Consider the following 6,000-nt stretch of genomic DNA (forward strand, 5'->3'; position numbering starts at 1 on the left):
CAGTTTTATCAACAACTTGGAAGATAAGAGAGAAGACATGGTTATTGAATTTATAAATGACTAGAAAGGTTAATTAATGTAAAAAATAAGATGCAAGAAAATGTCTATAACTATGAAAAGCAAACTTAGCATGATGAATTTTGACAGGTGTAAATGTAGAATATGTATTTCACACTAAAAGATATGTAAAAGTAGCAGTAGGAACCAACTTGAAAATGATTACTTATAGTTTTGTATATGTGTGTGTCCATGTGTATGCTGGCAAGAGAATTAGTAGTTTTATTTTTTTTTAAAAGGTGTTTCTTTTTTTTAAGAGCTGTTTCTTTTTTTTAATTTTTATTTATCTATGATAGTCACAGAGAGAGAGAGAGAGAGAGAGAGAGGGGCAGAGACACAGGCAGAGGGAGAAGCAGGCTCCATGCACCGGGAGCCCGACGTGGGATTCGATCCTGGGTCTTCAGGATCGCGCCCTGGGCCAAAGGCAGGCACCAAACCGCTGAGCCACCCAGGGATCCCGAGAATTAGTAGTTTTATTTACAAATAAATTTAATGTTAACCAAGAATATCAAATGACAATTAGAGGTAACTGGAAGCTTGAGTTGCACTGATAGAAAAATAGTGTCTTGACAAGAGAAATACCACCTCCTCTGTGCTCTCTCTGGTTGTACTACATGCAGCATTCATTACAAGCAAGTTTGGGAACCACATTTTAAGATCAACAGTGACAAACTGGGTAACTTTTCAATCAGTGACTCTTAATCTTTGGGAAATCAGATAATATTTCATTAGGAATCTAAAAGAAGCTATAGATATCTCCCCAGAAAAAAAATACATATGCACAGAATTTTATATACAATTTTAGAAGGCTTATAGCATTCCTGAAACCTGTCTGTGATTTTCCCAGGTATTCACAGACTTTAGCTGATCTAAGACCAAGTGATGAGGCAGTAAGGATTGTTGATTCCCTAACGTATGAAAACACTTAAAGGAATTAAAGATGTCTAGTTTGGAGTAAAGAACACCAAGAGGATAGGAACAAAATAGCTGCCATCAAACATTTGAAAAATTTCCATGTTTGAGAATTATTATATTTATTTTATGTATCTCCAATGAGAAGGATAGAAACACTAGAGAGACATATTTTATGTAAGTAGAAATAGAATGAATGGGAGGAATTTAATTCAATTTAACATTCAATCAGTGCTTTCCACATGGTATGCTAGACTAGGAGAGCGAATGTAAATATCAAATGAATAAAACATAGTCTCTTTCCTTGGGATGTTTGGAGAAGAAAGTTCTAGCTCAAAAAGCAAATTCCCTTAAAAGAAGATTTTTTTTTAAATGCCAGCACTTTTATGACTGTATGATATAGGTATTTTATCAACCTAGACTAAATTATTATTATTAGAAAAATAATGATTTGAATGACCACAATTAGTAATGCCAATGGAGAGTATTTTAGTAGGGCTCATTGTCTTGTGAAAAGGAACATAACAGTAACTTTTGGGGCTACCCATAGCTCTTATTCTGAAATTTCCCTCATATACAGAGATGATAGCTGGAGTGTAGGTAAAAATATATGTGGGGCCAATGAGCATCTTGAGAAAAAGGAATCCAGATTTCTTCCTCTTTTAGGTTCTACCTTATTAGAACTTCTGTCATAGATTGAAATGTTCCAGATGGATATTTTTTGCAGGAAAAGAACTTCAAACTAAAATTTATCTTGAAAGGTGACAGCAGGCTCTATATGTTCTTGAATGAGAACTCTTTCTAGCAGACTATGCTATTTAGGCTTGCAAGCCCTACCTGACCCAACCACATTGACAGAGTGGGTCTATTTTAAATGAAATGTTTGAGCATGTCAGTGTAATCCAGAACTGTAATTTTCAGAGGACAGAATACCATGCCATTCTTCAGTATTCTCTACTGGTATCTGAGCTGGCAAATTCATCTGTGAGCCACAGAATGCAAATGTGTTGGACAGGGTTGCATCAGTTTTCAACACTGATAATCTCTGGGTTGCAGTGGAACTATGGAATCTGTAAAGTGGTTACAATATGCTCTCCAACCTTTTACCTTGTGAGGAACATTAAAAACTGTGGACTAAGGGAATAGAAAATCAAGAGGAAGATGCTAGTCTTCCTGGAGTTATTAATTGAAATTATTAATACAAAGGAAAGAACAAAAGCAACATTTGCCCAAAAGGTCATTGAATCCTAAAGAGAATATACTAGGATTTGTAAGTTTGCATTTTCCGTTCCAGTCTTATCTATTATAAGTTAGAATAGTGATAGGAACTGAAAAGAAGATAATGCCCTAGTTTATTTTCTCAAATTAAAGTCCAAAAATTATGGTAGAAGAAATATATTCTCAAAGTCTAAAAATTGTGCTAGAAGGAAAGAAGATTGACTGATACGATGCACTTCTCACTGCAAAGAGCCTGTTGACTTTGAATAGTATTTCTGTGATCAAAAAGTTGCATATAAAACTAATTTTCGATAGTTCTAAAATAGTGATCTTTCAGGGGATGGACATTTTAATAAAATTGACTATGCTTTACACTAAGTTGGTTAAATATAAATCTATGGGTTCAGTGCCTAGTCATCAACGTATACATTTTTTTAATTAATAAAATTTTAGATGACTTTAATGTGTAGCCAGGGTTGTGAACCATTACCATAAAGCAGTGCGGTGCAGCAGCATTAGCATCACCTGGGAATCTGTTGGAAATGCAGATTCTATGGTCCAATTTTGACCTTCTGAATCAGAAACTCTGACAGATGAATTCCCAGAATTCACTGTTATCACATGCCCTTCAGGTGATTCTAATGCATTATTTGTGAATAATGTCATAAAGCCACATGAAGAGTTGTAATTTTTCTAATTAAGTAATACAAATTAGATTTGTTCATTAACCCATTACAACCAAAAGGCTACGTTGGAGGTAGAGAATCAAATATGTGTTTCTTTTGTAGAAACCTATGATCTAGGTAAATGTAAAACATGCTGAGTTCTCAATAGTATATGCCCCTGTGTATTTGAAGGTGATTCGTATGCCTAAAATGATAGAATACCAGTCATGTTCATCCTGTACCAAGTCTCTTGCCATTTGTGTATTTCTTCTGTAGTAGAGGTGAATAGGGATAGAGAAATCCCTGCTATTCACTTATTCAACAAATATTCATTGAGTGTGTACTAGGTTCCAAATATTATTTTAAATTGTGAGGATACCAGATGAGCAAAATAGACAAAGATCCTTGTCCTGGAGAAGATAACCTGATGTGAGAGTCAGAAAAGAAGCAATAAACATTAAAGTTTGAATTATATATTATATTTAAGAATGGTAAGCATTACAGAAACTAGGGAGCAAACAGGATAAAGAGATTCAGAATTGTGGAGGAAAAGGGAATGAGGGAAGCCATTTGCAACACTGAATAGAGTAGATAGTATAACCCACAGAGAGAAAGTGAGATTTGAGTGGAAGGAGGTGGAAGAGAAAGCCAAACAGATGTCTGTGTGAAGGGCTCTCTATGGAGAGGGAACAAAGAGAACAAAGCCTATTAAGTAGGAGCATGCCTGGGGTGTTTGAAGACCATCATGATGCCAACATGACTGGATCAGTGTGCACAAGTGTGAACAATATAGGTAGAAAGGAGATGAAGGAGAGAGTGGAAGACCTTGCAGGCCATGTAGAAGGATCTGGGCTTTTACTCTGAGTCTAATAGGAAGACACTGGATGGACATGATCTGACTTACCTTTTAAATGGATCACTAGTTACTAGGTGAGAATAGACAGGAATATAGCAAGGGTAATAACAGAATAAATCAAGACTCTTGCAATAATCTAGGAAAGAAAGAATGATTGCTTGGATTAGTGTGCCAGCAGAACATCTGATTCTAGACATATTTTGAAATTGGATCCAATAGAATTTGTTTATGAATCAATTGTAGGTAGGGAAAAAAAGAAGAATCACAGATCATTCTAAGGTTTTTGGCTTGGGAAGGATGTTGGAAAGGAGCAAAGTATTGAAAAATACAAAAAAAGATGATTTGGAGTAGTAAGACTATATATAGTATTATATCTCCCCTTAAAACTTAAAGTGTTAATTTTCAATGCCAAAAGAAGAAGCAACAGCCCTTTACCTAACCTGTGCTCCAAGCCAATTGATGGCTGAGTTTAAGAGTCAAGGTATTTATGTCCTTTAAACTGTTCACAGTACTTTCTCTGTAGATTGCATACATACCTAATAGATTTTTACTCATTTACTTATATATTTAGCCAAGACTGATCCAGCCCTAGGAGATGGGGAGGCACTGGTGATGAATTACTAACATGACAGACAGGGTGCTGCTAATGTGGAGCCCACAGTAAATGAGATAACTCAATCACACAGGACCCTGCGCTTCGATTTGACAATTTATTTTATTCCTCTGGCCTTCCTGTACTGCTTGGTAACTTTAAAAAAAATTCAACCTCTAATTTGGTGCCAAATCATGACTGACTTTGGAGAAGAATATTTGTAGAATTAATAGATGCGGGCAATGCTGTATTTCACACTATGAGACGATGTAGAGAAAAGTACCTACTATTCTGTGAACCTATAAAGGAGAATGGATAACATGAACCTGCCTGAAATGACTCAGGCAAATTACTTCATTCTTTCTGAATAAGTTCTGTGCATACAAGAAATATAAATATGTCTTACAACACTATAGTAACATAGAAAGTTAACAAAGAGATTGGATCTACAAAATCTTAAAAAACAAAAATTAATTTTTTAGCCCTCACAAGGAAGAACCTAAGTTACATGTAGGAAAATAATAATACTCCCTAGACCTGATTCATTAAAAAGACCATTTGTGCTTCCAAATGAGGCTTTTGGTAGGTCTACAGATATTAGCAAAATGATTTAATGAAAAACCAAAGACTTTGTTGACATTTAATTTCTTAGATGATTGAAAATGTTGTATGCTTTAAAGACCAATACCAAAAAAAGGTATCATTAAAAACTGTTATTTTCTATAGCTACAGACCCATTTTTTTCCAGTACTTAGGCCTTTAATTGTGATCCCCCGTCCCCAAAGTGGGTTATGAAATAATTTGATGAATTAGATGCAATTTATGCATCATTTGAGAAGATTTTTCTCTTTGTTAGTTTAGAAGACCTTTTTGATACAGAAAGATGAAATAAAAACATCACATTTTCAATTATCTTTTTGGGGAAAATTCTATGCCTAAGGGCTATACTCGTAGAGAAATGATGGGTTCCCAGAATATTGTTAGAAGACATATCCCTTCGTTCATTCCCTCTCCACCCCCAGCAATAACACAAACAAACAAAAATAAATAAATATTCAGAAAAACTACTTTCAGAGGCATGTTTTAGCCAATTCAAGTGCAATACGTATCATCCTACGACACTACAGGCATCCTTAGAAAAATTATTTTATAGTATCAGCTCCATAGCCATGCTTCCCTTCTGTGCAATACTGCCGGGGAAGCACAGCCAACTTGGAGTGCCAGCCTGTCAGTCAAAACCTTGATGATGTGCCAAACCTGTGCAGAGCATCATGGCTTTCACTATAGGACCTCAAGGGAAATGTGTGTTTTTATGTGAATGTGTTTCCAAAGGAACCAGAAAATTCAGGACTTTCTAATGGATAAGATAGAGAAGATATGTGGAAGAAGAGACAGATTTTCTATGAGAGATTATTCTATGAAGGTGACCTAGGATGATCTTTGGAATGGAAGGATACAAAACTGGTTCTAGCTGTCCTAGGAGATATCTTTGTGCTCCATAACAATAACTACAATAACGTGTACATTATTGTACAGTAATGCACATAGATTTCAATTGGATCTTTGAAAAGATCCAGGCTGGGGACACTTGGGTGGCTCAGTGGTTGAGTGGCTGTCTTTGGTTCAGGTCATGATCCTGGGGTCCTGGGATCGAGTCTCACACCAGGCTCCCAGCAGGGAGCCTGCTTCTCCCTCTTCCT

Source organism: Canis lupus, chromosome 12 (genome assembly GCF_048164855.1).
Source record: "Canis lupus baileyi chromosome 12, mCanLup2.hap1, whole genome shotgun sequence".
Classification (NCBI taxonomy): Eukaryota; Metazoa; Chordata; class Mammalia; order Carnivora; family Canidae; genus Canis; species Canis lupus.